Below are 19,566 nucleotides of genomic sequence, written 5' to 3'. Positions count from 1 at the left end.
CAATCCTTATTCTTTTCACTATTTCATGTGCTCTGCGTGCCATGCGGTCTGGAAACATGTCCATGCATGATTGCAAGCAATGTCTTCCAAGTCAAGACATTGTAAAAACGCTATAATAACTGATGCCTCTTGGAAACTATTTTAGTTTGGGCGTGGACAAGAATTCATGCATAGCTATAACTAAAATTCTCTTATGAGGAGAAAAGTCTCCTGGTAGTGTTATTAGTTTGAGAGTTTCTTAATGGCTGCATGCATTGCGATATTAATGTTGTCATTATAAACAATACAATTCATGGCATTTTATATTATATTAAGGTAGGCACGTGATCTTTATTTTGTTGGCCTGTCAAAATGACTCTTTCACGTTTCTTCAAGAATGTATTAATATCTTTGTTCTCATGTGGCAGTATTAGAGTCCTTCTCTATTGATGACTTAGGAGGTTCATTAAAGTTGCAGTAGGAAATTTGGTGCTTGCACTTCAACATGTATTAAATAACAAGCACTCTAAATTACAACTTACAAGCTTATCTAATTGCCTCAGTAAAAGGAATGTACTTGAAAGTAAAGATGATGAAGGTGATGATGATGATGGTTTAGTTTGAACCGTTAATGTCAAAGCATGTATTTGAGAGGTCTGGGTTTGAACTACTGGGTGTCTGACTTTGACCACTATCTGAATGTGACAAGACAAGAGCACTGTATCCATTAGAAATACACTCTTTTGTCATTTCCCTGTCACCATGGTAACAGATTGTGAAATGTGTTTTTCTATGTATGTACTAGTCCTAACCAGAACTGTGTGCCAGTGAAGTACATTTTATTTTTTTAAATATTTGCTAGTGCTACCACATAATTTAAAGGGACAATGAGCTCAGTGGCCAATTTGTGAATATTTTCACAGCAAGATATATTGGGGTGGTGGACTCTTTTATCTTCCTTCATAGCCATTGAGAGTAGAAGCTATGATGTGGATTCTCTCTCTCTCTCTCTCTCTCTCTCTCTCTCTCTCTCTCTCTCTCTCTCTCTCTCTCTCTCTCTCCCATCTCTTTATTTGTCACTTTCTATAAACAATACTCCTAGAAACAAAGACTTTGATGCATGACAATTTTGGAAACTGAGTTGAACAAACAGAGGATTTCTGCAGTGATTCCTATTGATTATTTTACACAGTATCCCACACAGTGAAATTCAGTGCGTAATGAAAGCCCAATATTTTATTGATGTACACGACACATTTAAGCTGAGTCAGAGTGATTGTGTTTGTAAATTTCTTCAGCTTGTGTCAGTGTTTCGTAACATGATTGGATGGAACAGGGTGTCAAATTGTCCTCCGCGTAGCTTAAACACCAGTAGATTTTTGAAGTGATGTGTGTGAAAAGGCTTCTTTCTAACAGAATGGACTGAAAATGAATCTGATAGGCCGCAGATGTCTTTAATAACATCTAAAATTATGAATGACTGCAGTTATCCCGCCTCATGTTCAGTGCCACTGTGGTGAGACATTGATTTTAAACCAGAGTTTGTGCTGAATAATACATACAGTGTAATAATACTTTAGCCATGAAAATGTCACACAAGTAACAGAAAAAGGCACAAATGTCAGAACACCTCCAGGACCCAGAGAACACCTCAGAAGCCCTAAGGGTTAAAACATGGTTATAATGTAAATATGGCTCACACTTTTTATTAGGTGTCTTTAAGTCAAGTCACCTTTATTTATATAGCGCTTTATACAATACAGATTGTTTCAAAGCAGCAGCTTTACAGTGATAACAGGAAAATGATGCATTTCGGCTGTCTTTCAGCTGAAGTCAGTTCACTGTTGATTCAGATCAGTTGTAAAGATGACCAATTATCAAATTAGTTCATTTCATCTGTAAACAGATTAAAGCTTTACTATGTAGTTATAGATGTATTTACAGATTTATTTTAAAAATATAAATAAAATGTAAAAAACATGTACGTACACAATACATTCATATCAAATGATTAATTTAAGTGTTAGTAAATAGTAGTTGCAAGGGGGTGTGATAGTCCTCTATATATATTAAAAATAAAAACTGAAAGAATGTTCCATATCATCCATTCTGGCTTCTATTTCTGTGCATGGTATATGGCCCAGACTGGACAAACCCAAATGCATTAGAGGCTGTAATTTCCTTTTCCATCAATATTGGATTATGGTGCCATTATGGGGCACTTTCCTTTTCTTCAACTCTTTGTGTACTTCCTACAACTTCTCCAATTCCCAGCCCAGCTCTCAGATTAGTGGTTGTGAGTGTAAAAAAAAACACGCATAGTTACATAGTATAGATGAGTTTAGACTAACTGTGGGCAAATGATTGGACCAGAGCATTTGGGAAGAAGTTTTGTCTTTATTTGTTTATCTTTTTGGCTTCTTTCGCGACTGCAGCTATGCAGGTTATCCTCCTCAGTATGGGGCTGCACATAGCCGTGCCCTTTAACAAGAAAATACACCTTTATTTTCACACCAGGACAGCAGCCTGAGCTCAGGACCGTTTTACAAAACCACACACGGCACACGCTGTTGCCATAGTCACAGTGTGAGATGAAATAAGTTGAGTTTGATAAGAGACCTCAGGAGGGTGAAAGTGGTTTGATTCTGTGGTTCTTTGATATGTTTCTTATGGGAAGCTCTCCATGATCTCAACTGTGTGTATTAAATGTGTTGTGGATATGGAGTGAGAGTATGTACAGGTTCTTTAAGAGCAGATGTTGTCGTTGCTCAAGCACATTGGCGGGTGTTGCTGCTGTCTGCCTTCCTCATCCATAAAAGATGTGATTTCTATACCTAAACAGGTAGGTGAGGTTACAGCTAGATGGAAAGACACCATTCTGTCTCAGACTTGTCTGGTTTTCACTGTACTTAATATGTTGTCTATAAAGCAAATTATTTTTACATGCTGCATTCACAAAATCTGATATCTTTAAGCAACATATTATCTCATTATGTCTGTTCAGACAGTCTGTGCTGTAGACAGCTGATATCAATCGCTCGGTTCAACTTCCCTTTGGTGTCATTTATATTAATTGCTGTCTTTGTGTTGTAGAAAAAGGGCAATTCCCACAGTGAAATCTTCCCTCACAGAAAACAGAAAAAAATGACAAAATTAGAATTTATTTAATTTATTATATTTATGCTACTAACAGTAATGAAAAAGTCTATTTAAACAGCAATGGAATTGTATTTCCATTTTTCCAAACAATTCGTGGTTAAATAATTGGGGCATTTGGCGGTAACCCATTAGGTTTCTTCTCACATATCATGCTAACACATGCTTCCTCAATAATCAATAAAGTTTGTTCATGTGCGTCAAACAAGTAAGCTTCCGTTGAACATATTTGATGTGCTCATGTGTGTTGTTCAATGTTATATGTGAATAAATGCCTAAATTAAATCTGTTCATCTGATAAAGTGATCATGTGTCTTCAGAATTGTGCTACAGTACTCATATGCTGGAATACTATTACTTAAACTTTTCATAATTGTTTTGGTGGAATGGCCTTTTAAGTGAAGGGACAGAAATCTCTTAGGTTTCATTAAAATATGTAAATTTGTGTTTTGAAGCTGGAAGAAAGTCTTGTGGTATTTAAAATGACGCGAGGGTGAGTATTCATTTGTGAGCGAACTATCCCTTTAAATGTTTTAAATCAACTGTTATGGAACTGGAATCATTAAAATCCCAATGATTAGTTATGTAGTAACCAACCAATCACATCAGTAATTTCATCCCAATCTTGCCTTTACAATATTCCAAATTGTCTGCTAACAGGCTGTGGCAGGACTATGCGACTTAAAGTTGACATTACCTCACCACTACCTCATCCACAAAAGTGTCATAAAGGGAGTTAATCTCATCATTCTGAATAATTCTTTCTTTAATAATTATGCAATGTCTTTTCAGTTCAAAACATTTCAAATAATGTACACGTGATTAATGTCTGAGTCAAGGCATCACTACTATTTTTAACATATTTTTGAATTCTGTAAGAAGCAATTCATTCTTGCTGTGTATCATCATATTCTATCTTTCTGTTGTGAAAGTTAAAGTAAAGAATTGTACAGTACTTTTGAGTATATGAATGTCCAGTACACTGTAAAAAAATATGTTCAAGATTTGTTATCACAACATATTTTCTTTTGTCAAATCAACTTTATAGTAATTTATTTAGTTGAGAACTTATTATTTTGAGTTTCTGATGATTAAATTAATCTCCTTCATTGTATTAACTCACTTTTTCCAGTTCAATGAACTTAAAATTTTAAGGCAACCCAGGTTACTTACTTTTTTAAGTTAAACCAACAATATTTTTTACAGTGTAGTAATCACTACATTTTTTCTTTTGTCAAAACAACTTAAATAATTTATTTAGTTCAGATAACATATAATTTTGAGTTTCTGATGATTAAATCATTCTCCTTCATTGCATTAACTCACTTTTTCCAGTTCAATGAACTTAAAATTTTAAGGCAACCAGGTTGCTTACTTTTTTAAGTTAAACCAACAATATTTTACAGTGTACTTTGAGGATATGATCCTCATATCAGTATCCTAATAAAAGCGGTTTAAAAAAAAAAAAGTTTGCCTTATTGAAAGATGGTGGCCCCATGTTGAGATCACTTGACCTGCTTAAAATTCGCCTTTATCTCAGTAAATCTATGAACAGAAAACAGTTATAAAATTAATCCAGTGCAACATAAATCAAAAATGACAAAGTCCACCTAAGGGATAACGTGTTTTTTTTTTTTTTTTTTCAACCCAAGCTCATTCGAAACTATTAAAAATCCTGGCAGTCATAGAGAGTGCAAGTGTTTCTTCCTGGACAGGTTTTCTGGTCTAATAAGTCTTGCGAGTAGAATGCAGAAAAGGTCAGAATATCAAAAGACCTGAACTAGTTTGCAGAGACGGATGAGTTGTCAAGCTCAGAGGTCACACTCTAAAAAATGATGGGTTAAAAATAACCCAACTTGGGTTATTTTATAACCCAACCGCTGGATCAATATTGCACCAGCCCAACAGTAGTTAATTTGACCCAGCAAGATGGGTCGGTCATTTTTAACCCAACAGATGAGTTGTTCATTTCTACTCAAATGCTGGGTCAAATTAAATAAAATTCTGGGTTGATTTAACTACAAATTTGTTATATAGCGTACCCAAATGCTGGGTCAAATTAATTACAATTCTGGGTTGATTCAACTACATATTTGTTATATAGTGTACCCAAATGCTGGGTCAAATTAACCCATATGCCAGACTAATTCTAGCACATTACAGTACAATTTAAGAAAATAAAAGGCAATTGACTACTCATAACTATAAAACAGTTACACTACAAATCTAGAACAGAATACATGCTAGATGTATGCGTAGATTATGCAATAAACACTTAAACAATACAAAAACAAAACAACAATGGAGTCTTTGAAAAATTATTTTATTACTTTAATATCAACAATATTAGTGGAACTGCAGTTAATATCACTGAAGTAGGAAAACATTCAATTATGAATGAACTGGCTGAACATTTAACAGGCCAACAGTCAACGGGAGCCATTAGCTAGTATTCTGGTATCTTCCCAAAGAAACTATTAAAGGGATAGTTCACTTTGAATTTAATTTTTGATATGTTTTATCTTCCCTCAAGGGCATCCAAGATGTAGGTGTCTTTGTTTCCACAGTATTTTCAATTTTGATATTTTTCGGGCAAACCATTGTTGTCAATCAGTCATATAATGGAGGTTTAGGGGGTCCACCCTCAGTTCATGTCAAAGAGCATGCACAGAGAAGTCCAAATTAAACATGATTGAATGACTCGTAAATGTAACTACGCAGTGAAGGCCTAAGACACGAAACGAGCGGTTTGTGTGAGAAAACGAACAGTATTTATATCGTTTTTACCTCGTGTAACTCAGCCATTGGCAACTGATCTGACGGCAGGGGCGCTTCAGTCTGTGCATGCGCCAGAAGTGATCGCTTGCGTGTGTACGTCACTCATTGTTTACAAAGAGATTTCGGGAGTTTAACCTTTCACTAAACATTTAGATATATCGAAATCTTCCATTGCGATTTCCTGTATATATAAATATGTTTAGATCTTCACAGTGAAAGGTAAAACTTCCGAAACTCTGTGTAAACAATGAGTGACGTCACTTCCGGCGCATACACAGACTGAAACGCCTCTGCCGTCAGATCAGTTGCCAATGGCTGAGTTACACGAGGTAAAAAACTATATAAATACTGTTCGTTTTCTCACACAAACCGCTCGTTTATTGTCTTAGGCCATCAATGTGTACTTACATTTACGAGTCATTAAATCATGTTTAATTTTGACTTCTCTCTGCATGCTCTTTGAGGTGAACCGAGGGAGGACCCCCTAAACCTCCAGTGTATGACTGATAGACAACAACGCCAACGGTTTAACCGAAAAAACAAAACAAAATTGAAAATACTTTGGAAACAAAGACACCTACATCTTGGATGCCCTTGAGGTAAGCTAAAACATATCGAAAATGTATTTCAAAGTAAACTATCCCTTTTAATATTTAGAAATAATAACTGTGTGTGCCTCTAATGTTGATCTTACAAGTCCTCTAATTTTTTGAAGAACTTCAGCCCAGGGCCAGCTCTTGGGATCAACTGTTGATGGTAGCCTCATCTAAAAGAAGAAAACTCTCCTCATCAGTCCCCTCCTCTAAAAGACAAAAAAATACAAAACACAAAGAAATTTATATTTCATAAGAATTAATGTCTGAAAAGGGCTTGAGTAGCAATGCAGACTTGATATGCTGTGGATGTGAAAACAAATATTTCTTACCTTGAAATCTTTCAACAAGGTCTGTCAGCTGCCACTCTGTTGTGTCAATGACAAAGCTGACCTGATCTGAAACAAACACAAAATGAGGTTAAAGTAATATACAATTACTATTGTATTAACTATTCAGATATCACCATGCAAATGCAATGCAGACTAGCAGCAGAATGTAATCCAATGTGAAGATAACAGCCAAAATATAGAGAGACCCTCTCTCCCTATACAATTCAAATTACATGTATTTTACATTCAGACATTTTATGTTACTTCAATGTTTTTACATACTTTAATAAGTCTAACACTGTGTTATACCTTCGCATTTCACATTAAAAGCTTTGAGGGCAAAAAAGCGCGCTCATTTATATCCAGTTAACTTAAAATAATGTAAGTTAGCCTGCTAGCCAGGGCGCCATTTCATATAAGAAATGTTTTCTTATCTATCGCGGGTCACCATATTACTTAAATAAATGCACATACATGCATTTAGTCTGTCATATCAGGTTATCTCACTGTTTATACATACTTTAATCAGTCTAACACTGTGTTCACATTAAATGCTCCAGGGAAAAAATAGCGCGCTCAAAATAGCTAGCAGCTTGCTAGTGCTTCAATGATAATTAACGGCTCAATGGCTAACGCTAGCCAAACAAGCCAGACAAACTAGCCTCGACAATATAAAGATATTACTTTAGAAAGGTAACGTTAAAGTAGACTCACTGTATTCCGGACACTAAGTTAGACCGTTTACCGCAATTTCTATAAATAAACACTTCACGGCCATTGCATCAATACGTGTCATCTTTGCCTCACCCTCTTCCGACCAACCCAGCTTATAACTTAGTTGTTAAAATATATGTCTTATATATTAGAAATGACATGTAGAGTACTCTACCTTAGTTTATTTCCCTCGCTCGATGAAAAGTGAAGTTCTCTTTGAAGATCGCTCGGTGTGTGGTGGATCCGGGTATGGTGGACTCTTCTTGTGATGATGTGATGACGTTCGAAGCACAAACAACCCACGTGCTGGGTCAACGGTGTATGTTGGGTAGATGGGTTATTTTTTCCAACTCATGTGTTGAGTCAAAATCCATATACATAACCCATAATGGGTCAAACATTTCATAACCCAGCGGTTGGGTTGATTAAATAACCCAGCATTTTTTAGAGTGCACGACTAATTGGCTCCTCGTCCTTATAAATATTAAAGACAACAAATAGCTCCAACATGCTCCTCCACTGTTCCCCTGCTGTTCTTGCCTATTTAAAATACATGTAACTAAAGGGTCAAAATGGCTGTGGTCTGGAAAAAATGATTTGCCTTAAAGGGTACATATCATGCTTTTAAATCATTCATTTTTACTTATTAATCATACATTTGTGGTCTATATAAAGCATAACTGCAATGCTTGGGTCTGAATTCCTCATTATTAAAGCTCCACAGGCCCCTTTTCTACCCCTTTTCTGATGTGCTTCTGTGAGCAAGTCGTTTCGAAGCGGCCCCTTTAAATAAAAAGGAGATGCGTCATACCCCGCCCGCTCTCCAGGTCGATGAGTTCACGGTCGGTTCAACTCCCCGCGTTCAGCCATCATTGTAGTTTGATAAGAGATATACGATTACTATAGCTTCAAAGAACATTTTTATTTACACGTTAACAAAATGTCAACAACGGAAGACTTGTCCATCAAGCCTTACATATTCGAGCCAGAGCGAGCGAGGTGAAAAAGACGACGACGAACCTGCAGAACGTCTTCATATGGATGCAGTGGTATGTAAGTTAACTATGTTGTGTTATTAGTGAAAGTCGACTATTTCTCTTGTTAAAACAAGCACACTGACAAGATAAATGACTACGGTCTGATCTTACCAATAAAAATCTGTATTGATAATAATATGATAACGTACGTTTAGAAAGCGTCAGAAAACACAGCAGATAAATGATAGAAAGAAGGATAGAAGTACTTGTTAGTCCAATTAAAGCTTTTATTGACACCAGCCTCAGCAAACGACTCGTTTTTCAAAGTGGGGAACTATGACATCAAAGAGGATAAAACACCACCCCAGCAGAAGAAGATCAACGCCTACTTCAACACGGCCGGTTTAGCCCCGCCCACCGATACGCGCATTACACGCATAGCTAAATAACATAGGCCTACCTCGTGATGACAAACCGGATCGAGCTACTGAGCAATACAGAATATTGTGCAGTGCCTGATTGTGGAAGAAGACAGTCGCTGCATAAGCTTCCTCTGGATTACAATAGGACTGCACGGATAAACTTTTATTTTTAATGACATTCCACTCCACCTGATGAGGTAAAATATTGTCCGTCTGTTCGCTTCATTTCACTGAGGATTGTTTCGTAAATAAAACTGGATTTGCGACTGATTAAGATTAAAGGGGTGATGAACTGAGAAATAAAATTTTCCTTGAGCTTTTGACATCTAAGAGGTCATCATATTATAAGAATATCCTGTAAGTTTCAGAACTGAAAACGTCCTTGTTAGTCCAGTAAAAGCTTTTATTGACACAGCCTCTAAAAATGACTCGTTTTTAAAAGTGGGGAACTATGACGACAAAGAGGATAAAACACCACCCCCACAGAAGATGATCAACGCATTCATTTCACTGAGGATTGTTTCGTAAATAAAACTGGATTTGCGACTGATTAAGATTAAAGATGCTGTCCCGTCTATATTGAATCTGACTGGAATTGTGCAACACTTTGTGCAACTGGGTCGAATCATTCCGGTTCCCATTTTACAACATTAGACGTTTTCAAAACAATTTCCCCCAAGTGCATCGACGAGTGAGTTGAAACTCATTATAATATGCAAAACTGTTCTCCACTCACAGCAGTGGGCGTTTACTTCCAACTCTTCAGTGCGAGACGCCCATAAAAACAGAGCGTTTTTCAACTAGCCTCAAAACTTGGGTACAAAATAGCCTATTACTTATTCATTTTGATGTTTTTGAATGCAAATACCAAGCGAACATCATAAGTTGACCTCAGACAACAATATAATAAAATTTAAAAAGCCAGTTCATGACCGCTTTAACAACAATAATCAACTGAATAATCAAATGCAAAAATAAAACACTGCTTAGTTTTCACTGTATGAATGAAATGTATACAGATTCTTATTAAAGCTAGAAAAGTTATTCAGCCAAGAGTAGTGAGTGATGATCCTCTCTGTCTTTTGTTTATAACCCCCAAGCCGTTGCGATATGCATATCGCGATGTTTTGATAATTTCGATATATTGTGCAGCCCTAGTCAAGACACACGGAAACACAAATGTTATAATGCAGCTAGAGCAGGAATCAAGGCTTCATCGGGACAGCATTCTCGCACGCGCAATTGCACAATATTTTAAGATTTGGTGTTCTTTTGGTTTTCAACTGTGATAACTAATGTGCTCAATCACAGAAACACATTACTGCTATTCATGGAGCACATTTCCAGTTATGGATTATAATGCCATTTGGTTTGTTGGTCCGTTGGGTCGAATTGCTTTCATACCACAAGCGAACTTCCCCAGAGTTCGTTTGCAATCGGGCCCGAGACCACCTCGTTCAGGTGATCTTGGAGCGATCGTTTTAATGCGGATCCGGGCCCGATTGCCGTGTTCACAACCGCACCAGGAAAAACGCACCAGGTTTCGAAAAAAAAAAAAACACTTAAGTGTGAAATCACCCTAAGAAACCTCATTAAATACTTCCTGCTAAAGATACAAGCCGATGATATTCTACTGCACAAGACTGCAGTCTAAAGTAGAGTTTTATTCAATTTGAGCTGTGATCAAGTTTTATCAAATGGACGCTGATTGAAAATATGTTATATTTTATCTTTCTTTTGCATCTCTGAGCTTGCCTATACGCTGAAATTTGTAAATGCAATAAGAGTGTAATTTAATATTCTCATCTCTTAGAGTGCTTCAGATTACTATATGTTATGTCGCTTTTAGCGAGTTTAGAGCATCAGAGTTGGCCTGTTATTTGCTATGGGAGGATATACAGTAGGATAAAGCTCTTATCTTGGCTTTATTAATGGCTAATTCTCTCTGTTACTGATGTGAATTATCGTACATTAGACGCATTATTTCAAGAGGTGGAATTTTGTACAGAGCACCACTGAAATACAAGCCCGTTTTGCCTTTGTTTTCCACCGTCTTTCCATTTCAGCAACAGAATGATAACCTTTTATTGGTATTCTCACTGCATGCATTTTATTTGTGAAAAAGAATCCGACACTAGCCCTGCAAAACAAAAACGCCTACACAGAAAATAAATAGCTAAAGTTTGGCTCACTGTCATTGCTTTGCGTGTGAAGAAATGTGATAATTAGCCATCCTACAATGCATAAATTAGGAGAACCTTTGGTGTCCAGGTTCACCTCTCTTACATTTTCTCTACAAATATCATCAAAAGAAGAAATGCTATTTTGCTGATGTTTGTATAATTTGATGATGTGGATTTGTTTTTGTAAAAAAAATCAATGGAGCTATTAATATCTGAGCTGCTTTGTTGAAACAACCCAACATTTTTTAGATTGTATAATTTATGTACCACTACAATGTAAAATAAAAACAAAAGGTTTGTTTGCTGCCTTAAATTTTTAAGTGCAATCAACTTGGCCGTATAACTTTTAACTTAAATGATATTAAACTGACTTAATTTTTTTTAAATCTTGTATAACTTATAATTTTTTTAAAGTTGCGTAACTCATGTTTCAACTGAATTTTTTGCCTTGTTTCTCCATTGATATTGTGTTGAAATAAAATGTTCACAGCGGTAAGGTTTTATGGATTGTTGTTGAAATTAACATTGTTTTTTTCCTCATTAGTCATTTGAGGGGGTTTACTTGTTGCCTGCAGGGTTAGTTAACTCAAAAAATTGAATTCTGTCATTTTTTACTAACCCTCATTGATGAATGTTTATATGTGAATAAAAGCCTAAATTCGATCTATTCATCATAGAAGGCGACCTTGTCTTTGGACTAAACCGTTCAATTCATGTGGATTAATTTTAACTTTTTGAAGCGTCAAAATGGTAGTTGCGTAGACTGTCAATGGAGGGACAGAAATCTCTCAGATTTTGTTAAAATATCTTTATTTGTGTTCCAAAGATAAACCAAAGTCTTATGGGTTTGGAACGACATGGGGATGAATAAATTATGAAAGAATATTAATTTTGGGCCGAACTAACCCTTTAATATCACTACTGTAGTTGAAGACCTTGCATTCATTGTTCCTCAGCCAAAATGTTGGTATCAATCCAACCTCTAACATGCAGTAACATTTAGAGAATTTGTCTTAAAACTGTTTCGAGTCCAAGGATACATTCAAGGTTGTGCAGTTATAAAGTATCTGCTGTTGACATTGTATTTCTGCAAGGCAGTAGTTTTATTAGGTCAGGCCCTCAGTCTCAGCTGACACAAGGAGTCTTCACTGTGAGCAGAATTTTCCTTCTGGGCTTCTGAGGGTCCGCTGGGACTGAACTGCCCTGTTTGCGTTCTTGCCAGAGGAAGATTTCTGCTGCTCTTACACAGTCTTGCTCTCGCTGAAGTCCGTGTGACATCTCTAAAACACTCTCTTCTTAAAGATATGCATGACTTCTAGTAGCCATTCACAGTGTCTCTGCAGAGATCTGATCTTTCTAGATCAAAGTAGGTTAGTTGATGAAATATTTCGAGCAAACATCCGTTTGCTGTCTGTCGAAGAAGATGGTTTTCCCCGTCTCGGATATTGCTGTCTTTCCCCTCAGCTCTAATGAGTCAGTCTTTGGCAGATCACGTCAGCTGAAGAAAGGGAGGGCGCGTGGTTTTCAAACAGTCTGAATTCATGTCAAGAGATTTACGAGGATGGGAGGGGCCGTAGTGTGGATGGGGGTCGGAAGTGGTAAAGGCACAGGAAGCGGCTCTTGTGCATTCAAAAAAACATTTAATCGGAAAAAATGTCTCGCACAATGGTAGACTTGATGAACTGTATTAACAATGAATCTTTCCACATTCTGTCTTAATCATTAACTTTTCCATCTCAGCAAGTTCTTAAGAAACTGACATCATTGGATAACCTAACAGTTTTTTTTTTTTACCAAAATCCAACCCCCATCTTGCCCACCTGCACACCATTTGAAAAAAATAGATACTGTCTTCACAGTTCACTGAAGAGCTGTTTTTCAATATTCTACATTCACACTGAGCGCCAAGACTAATGTCAGTACATTTGTAAATGTGAGCACACTTAGTTTGGCTGGCACTATGTCTTGGAGGCTGATGCAGCAGGGTTTGGCATGTGCTCAGATGGAGCTCTACAGCATCACATGAGGAAAAGAGCACATCTGTGCAGTCTCATGCTGGAGGGGAAATACAGCCTTTAATACATATCAGTGTCATGCTTTCTGTGTAGACAACATTTGTTGATTGTAATGGCCGAAATTTCAACACGAGTCATGACAATGCTCCGTTCGTGTCCAGCCTGCAGTGTAGACTAGAATAGAAAGTTCAAAAGATCAACATTTATTTGAAATAGATTTTTTTTGTTTAATCTGTGATGCACACAAGTTTGTGGTAAGATTTAAAAACAAAAGAAAAGTTATTGTTACAAAAGATTTATATTTCAAATAAATGCGTTTCTATTGAACTTTCTAAGAATACTGGAACAAAACCATTTAGTGTTTTAGATTAGAGATACTAAGCAGCAAAATTTGCTTAGTGGATGAAAACCCAGCATCTGCTAATATAATTGAACTGATGTGCGGTCACAATGTGTATATTAACTCTTTAACAATGGTATCAAACTTGGCTCATCCAGTCATGTTTGTAAAATTGGACTCTTTTTTTCTTTTTAACTCAAGTGTTACATAATGTTAAACTGTTTTTGCGCGACTGGCAGACTTATTCAGTTGTTATGAATAATCTTATCTTTGGTTTGGTTTGGTTTCGTCCATCACGTTACAAATGACCTTTCATTTGGAAAGCATTTCTAGGAATTCACTGGATTATCAGAAATATGAGTTGTTTCACGGTTCTATAAAATATGATTGAATTTACAGAAAAATGACTACAGTAGGCTATATTATTATACAGTAGATAGATACCATTGTGTTGATATACAATTTCTTGTACCTTAAAAAAGCCCACAAACTACATGGAATTTGATTAGCCCTGATTTAGCCCTTCAATTTATGCTTGACCGACGCACTACCTGTGTTTCCTTTTCTTAAAGTGTCTTTAAAGCAACCAGTGTTTCTAATGTTGTACAGCATAATGTTGTACCCTATTTTTTACAGTCTATGGTTCTACCTCTAAGGAGACAGATGGAATAGACCAATATGACACTACACTGATTTCAGGAGAGTTGCTGTGTGACATTTGATAAATTAGCCAGTAGTAGTGCTCAAGCTCTAGCTGAGTGTGTGGTGAAGTGTGTAAATAGTGGTTTTGAATGGAATATGTGACTCTCTCTGGCGAAATGCGTCGGAAGTCGCAACGTTCCATTATAAGATATGGGCCGATTATGTGGAAAAACAATGAAATAACAATTATAATTATATAATTTTTTGCTAATTTCAACAAACAGACATTCAAAAGAAATCTCCTAAAGTTTCGTAGTGCAGACAATTGAGTAAAGGTATTTAAATGACTATTAAAGTTGAGAAAGCGTTACTAAATACGCTGGAAATAAACATTGCTTTTTTCAACTCCCCTCATCACCTTTGAGCATTTCCCGGGTATTCCCCTGAAAAGTTGAACTCAAAGTGTTGAACTCACTGGAGGCTTCTGTGAGTATATTTATCTACAAGGAGAATACATTTAAAGGGTTAGTTCACCCAAAAATTTAAATTAAGTCATTAATTACTCACCCCCATGCTGTACCAACCCCGTAAGACCTTCGTTCATCTTCAGAACACAAATGAAGATATTTTTGATTAAATTTGAGAGGTGGATCACTGCTACATAGGCTGCCTAAGGGATCGAAACTTGACGGCCCAGAAAGTCAATGAAGAAAATGTTAAAATATACACATGTGACTACAGTGGCTCAACTATAAGTTTATCAAGCAATGAGAACATTGTCTGGAAGCACAAAGCCTTTCTTTAAAGTGAATTTCGTTTTGTATCTTAATTTTAATCAATGTCTCATCAACCAATTACCAGGATTTAATAAATAAGTAAATATTGCAGACAAGGCACCGGCGCGTGAACTGAAGCTTGTCTTATAAATGAACCGAAACTCAGAGTATAAGGTATCCTACTTGCCTCACAGACCTGAGAAATATCTACAGTATATTGAAATGCCTACTTTTAAACAGAACCATTCAAAACTTAAACAAAAAGAAAACAGACTGCCTTCTGCTTATGTGGGCTAATCTGTATGAAAAGTGTATTTCTCTCTGGCACATCTGTTCTGATTTTAGAGTTTCTGATCTCTCTGATTTTAGTAAATTTTTGTAAAAGTGTCTTTTTAACTATTTAAAAAAAAAAACTTAAACCTTAAAAAAAAATTGAGCTTCAGCATGGTTAAATAGCATTTATATATATATATATTAATGTATTTGGTCAAATTAAGCTGTAAAATAAATAGTTTATCCTTTTAAATGCAATGGAAATGATCAACAAAAAAAAAAACTGGAAAAAAAAACTTTAAAAGCTATTTTCTCAGGTTTTCAATTTGAAAAAACGGCAGACGACCATAATTCAAATGTGTAAAACCATTATGACTTTGACTAGGATATCATTTGAAAGCTTATGTTGTCCTCTTTCCATTAATACCAAAATCTAATTTTTTTTAAAGCTGTTGTCCGTAACTTTTTTAAGTTAAAAATAATCCAAAATAATTATTTAAAAAAAAAACATATTCTGCCAGTGGTCAAAACTATCTGCTTGCCATAGCTAGATTCAAAACGGTTAGCTTGTAATAATGATTTTAATTCCAGTGGTACTGGTGGGTTTCCGCGGGAAATTCGAGCATGTCTTTGCGTCATTACGTCACACCCGTAAACACAAAGAACGAGTTTCGGCTAGCCGGCTATACTGCGCGTGAGGCGATGTTAAGATGTATAGGCTTTTCTCGCAGGCTCGCAGCACTTCACATAATTAAACTTATGGCATCCAGAAAGATCCAAACAACAATCATCAGTGTCAACTGGAGATTCAGCAGTTATAAAACCCAAATGACTTCGTACTTCGGATTTAAGGTGTCTAGAGAAAGAGAAAGAAACCGTCTCATGCGAACACAAGGATGTAAACATCGGCAGGGCTTTTGAAAAACGCGTTAACTCCGTGTTTTGAAGGGGTTCAAAACGGAAGAAGAGACTGCTTTTTTTCTGCTGAACAAGTAAGACATTTTAATAGTTCAATCGTGTAACAGTACGTTTTCTTAATTCACACAGTTATGGAGTTTCCTTTGTTTTGCCTTTCTCGTTTTGCTATTATGGAGAATATGAATTCTGAACTACACAGGTAACTATAAAACACATTCAATTTAACATTAGTCACGCAATGCTGATGTTGTTAACATGAACAATTTGAGAACAAATAGGCTATAATTTGCACGGTTGCTGTAAATCGCGTTGATTAAATCTAACGACGCTTATCATGTCGAATGCTTTTCCCCCTTAGTTGATCGGAACGAAATGGATGTTACTTACTTGTTCAGAAGACATTTTCCGGTGAATATTCTTATGTTGTTCAAACTTTCAAAAAGTAAATCTGTGATTCTGTATGACAGTATCCACACAGCGCTATTATTCTTCCACGCTGTTTCATGCCAATTTACAACCCACGTAAAGATGATAATTCCGCGAATAACTCCAATTGCAGATTTCGAACAGAGATGGCGACAAAGAAGAAAAGCTACGGACTGCAGCTTTAATTTGGGTCACCGGGAGTTGAGTCACATTTTGCTGGATCAGGTCACATATTATGAAAAAAAAAATTGTAAAATTAAATTTGAATGCAAATTTGCTATGAAGTGGGGTTCAGCAGTACCAATTTTATTTGACATTTTTCTTATTCAGTGTCATCGCAAATTGTAATGACGTTTTAACAAAGTTTGGGAGAGTCACGTTCAGATAATCTACCCAGTCCGCAAGAGAGGAGGCAATATATAGCTGACTCACACCTGTCCCATGACAGTTTTGCAACATCCCTCGTCCTCCCCAACTCATAATTATCTGTTCCCATCCCAGCCAGGTATGGGGGAGGGAGTATTCTGGGTTTGGGCCAAATTCCCTGCCAAAGCCCTTCTCTCAAACAGCTCGCCAAAAACTCTCTACTTTATTCGATTATCTATAGTGTGAATTATCAGCATAACGATTTGCCAATTTCATGTACAGTTTCAAAATGTTTTTTTTTACAGCAGCACTTGAGCTAAATAAACTCCACTTTTTTTTTGTAAAACCTGGTTTTAAATATTATATATATATATATATATATATATATATATATATATATATATATCCTAAAATTAATTCATTTCCAGGTTTTACATTTTAAACATTGTGTTCTCAGACACCACAGTATTTAACACACAAAATGTACTGAACGTTGACAGGTGACACATTCTCCTCTAAATGGCAGATGCTAGCTTAGCACCAAAACACAAAAGCAATAGACTTGTTGACTATTGTAAATATTTGCATTTTACCTGCATATTTAAATTCGAATGTAAATACAAACGGAGGTGCAAAGTGGAGTTTGTTACGATGAATCAGATCAACACATCAGCTGAATTTTCTATGTTGGACAGTAAGCTGGAACAGACACATTATGATAAGAGCTGCCAGAGTGAAAGTTAATGAAGACCGATGTCCAGCTGAGATAGAACATCCTCTGAGAAACAAGAAACCTCTTTGCTTCTGAAAGTCCCTTTTGAAATGAAGCCTGGTGCTCAATATTACAGCATAGCTTTAATAAGAGATGGTACTGATTCTAATGTCATTATAAGAGTCCTAATGGATCCCAGTAAGACGTTTATCTGTCCTGAAGAAGCAAGAAAAGTAATTAAGCATGAGAATGTCATTGGCGACATTGTTCTTGTTGTTATTTTTTTCTAACTGCAAAGATGAAAATCCCAGAATCTTCTAGGGGTGTGTGTTTTGGGTAATTGTAACTATTTAAGTACTCTGGGTGGGACAGTGGACATTTTGTGCTCATATAGTACTTTGCAGAAAATTGTAAAAAAAAAAAAAAAAAAATTTACCATATAATGAAAGTCAATGGGATCCCAAAAAAATATTGGTCCCAATTGACTTTCATTTTCAGAGCAAAAAAATAAAAATAAAAATTACACAATATCTTTTGTTCCACAAGTAGTTCTCGAGTACAGTTGTGACAACGGTAAGATTTCACCCTCTGGATCAGTCTTGATCTGTTGGTGTGAGCATTCGAGGAACGCTGTTAAGACAGAGATAAACATCACACCTAAAACGTTTCCAAAGCTGAAGCTCCCGTGTTTCTTGCACAACACTGTGAGTCATTGATGCCTCTAAACCTCAGGCTTCACATAAGTATTAATAAAGCGCTATCGGTGTCTCGTCCCCAGCAATTCATCGCGAATCAGAGAGCAATGCATTTGCCATGCGTCGCTTTGTTTTTGAGTGTCTTCAGGATCTGCTGCATAATTCAAGCCCACCATCTGAATAGATTGAGGCTTTGCCCACGGGCTTGACTCAGAGCTGCTAAGCAGAGGTGGCACAGCATAAGCCTCTTTGGGCAGGGCTTTCTCAATGGAGAGTAAGTAGGGATTTCCTATCTTAATCTATTGGAAACACATTAAAAGACAATGAGTTGTATAGATTTGTCTTTCTGGCTTTTTGGCTTCCCAGAGTACCAAGAGTAGAGTACCCCTTCAAAAAACAACATTTCTTTTTTTCAACATACTGTACCTTATTGTGTGTTACTATTACTACAGTAACTATTCAATTGCTATTTTGTATTTCTTATAACGAATAAACTCTTTAACTACATGTTGTCGTATGAACAACTAATTAGTCATTATAGACTACTACATTAGATATAATTTTTATTGATGAATGTTACTATTTTATTTTATTTCAATTAACCAATTTCATTTCCAGCAAACAAGGAACTTTCTCAGACCTTTGGCTAAGTTATGAACAAACATTTTTCCAGTAATGTTGATGGATCGTTGGTTCAGAATTATAATGTTTTTTTTTTTTTTTTTCAAATTATCAGCACAAAAACGATATTTATACAGGTTTAAGTGAAAACATTTGTGAAAGATTGCAATTGGCTTGGCCGTTTCCCCCTTTCTTTCCCTTAGCCATTCTTCCCGTTTGGTTCTCTTTTATGTTGTGCTCATGTTTCTGTCTCTCATTTTGTGTCTCTGTCGATTTTGCCCTATGTCTGTGCTCATTCACCCAGAGACCCCACTATCATAGTGTGACGTTGAGCAGTTATATAGTTTTTTTTTTTCTTCTTCTCTCAAAATAACTGACCATATCTGATTCAAAACAAGGTCTTTTTCAAGTCAGCTAATGTAATATGTTTTGACGTGTAGAACCAGAGACTAGACTTCAGAGTGACATCTTTTGTAAATTGGATTGTTATGCTATGGGGGCTGGACTGTTGAAGGAATAGTTGACCAATAATGAAAATATGGTCAGCATTTTTACTCAACCTCATGTTCTTCGAAAACCAGTATTATTATTATTTTTTATGATTATTAATTCACATGACTTGTGTGTTATATTCCAAGTCCATATGAC

The 19,566-nt window shown here is 36.2% G+C and overlaps 1 protein-coding gene and 1 long non-coding RNA gene across 3 annotated transcripts in view; one reads left to right on the top strand and one right to left on the bottom strand.

Moving 5' to 3' along the window:
• Positions 1 to 19,566, top strand: part of osbpl3b (oxysterol binding protein-like 3b) — an 82,313-nt gene that overhangs the window by 427 nt on the left and 62,320 nt on the right. The window lies entirely within an intron of this gene.
• On the bottom strand, positions 6,373 to 8,000 carry LOC120490374 (uncharacterized). The gene is made up of 3 exons (XR_016145856.1): positions 7,728 to 8,000; positions 6,839 to 6,904; positions 6,373 to 6,715 (listed from the first exon to the last, which is right to left on the bottom strand). It is a non-coding gene; the product is annotated as an uncharacterized LOC120490374 (long non-coding RNA).

This window comes from Pimephales promelas, chromosome 12 (genome assembly GCF_988280905.1).
Source record: "Pimephales promelas chromosome 12, fPimPro1.hap1.1, whole genome shotgun sequence".
NCBI lineage: Eukaryota > Metazoa > Chordata > Actinopteri > Cypriniformes > Leuciscidae > Pimephales > Pimephales promelas.
This window is presented reverse-complemented; position numbering and strand designations above follow the sequence as displayed.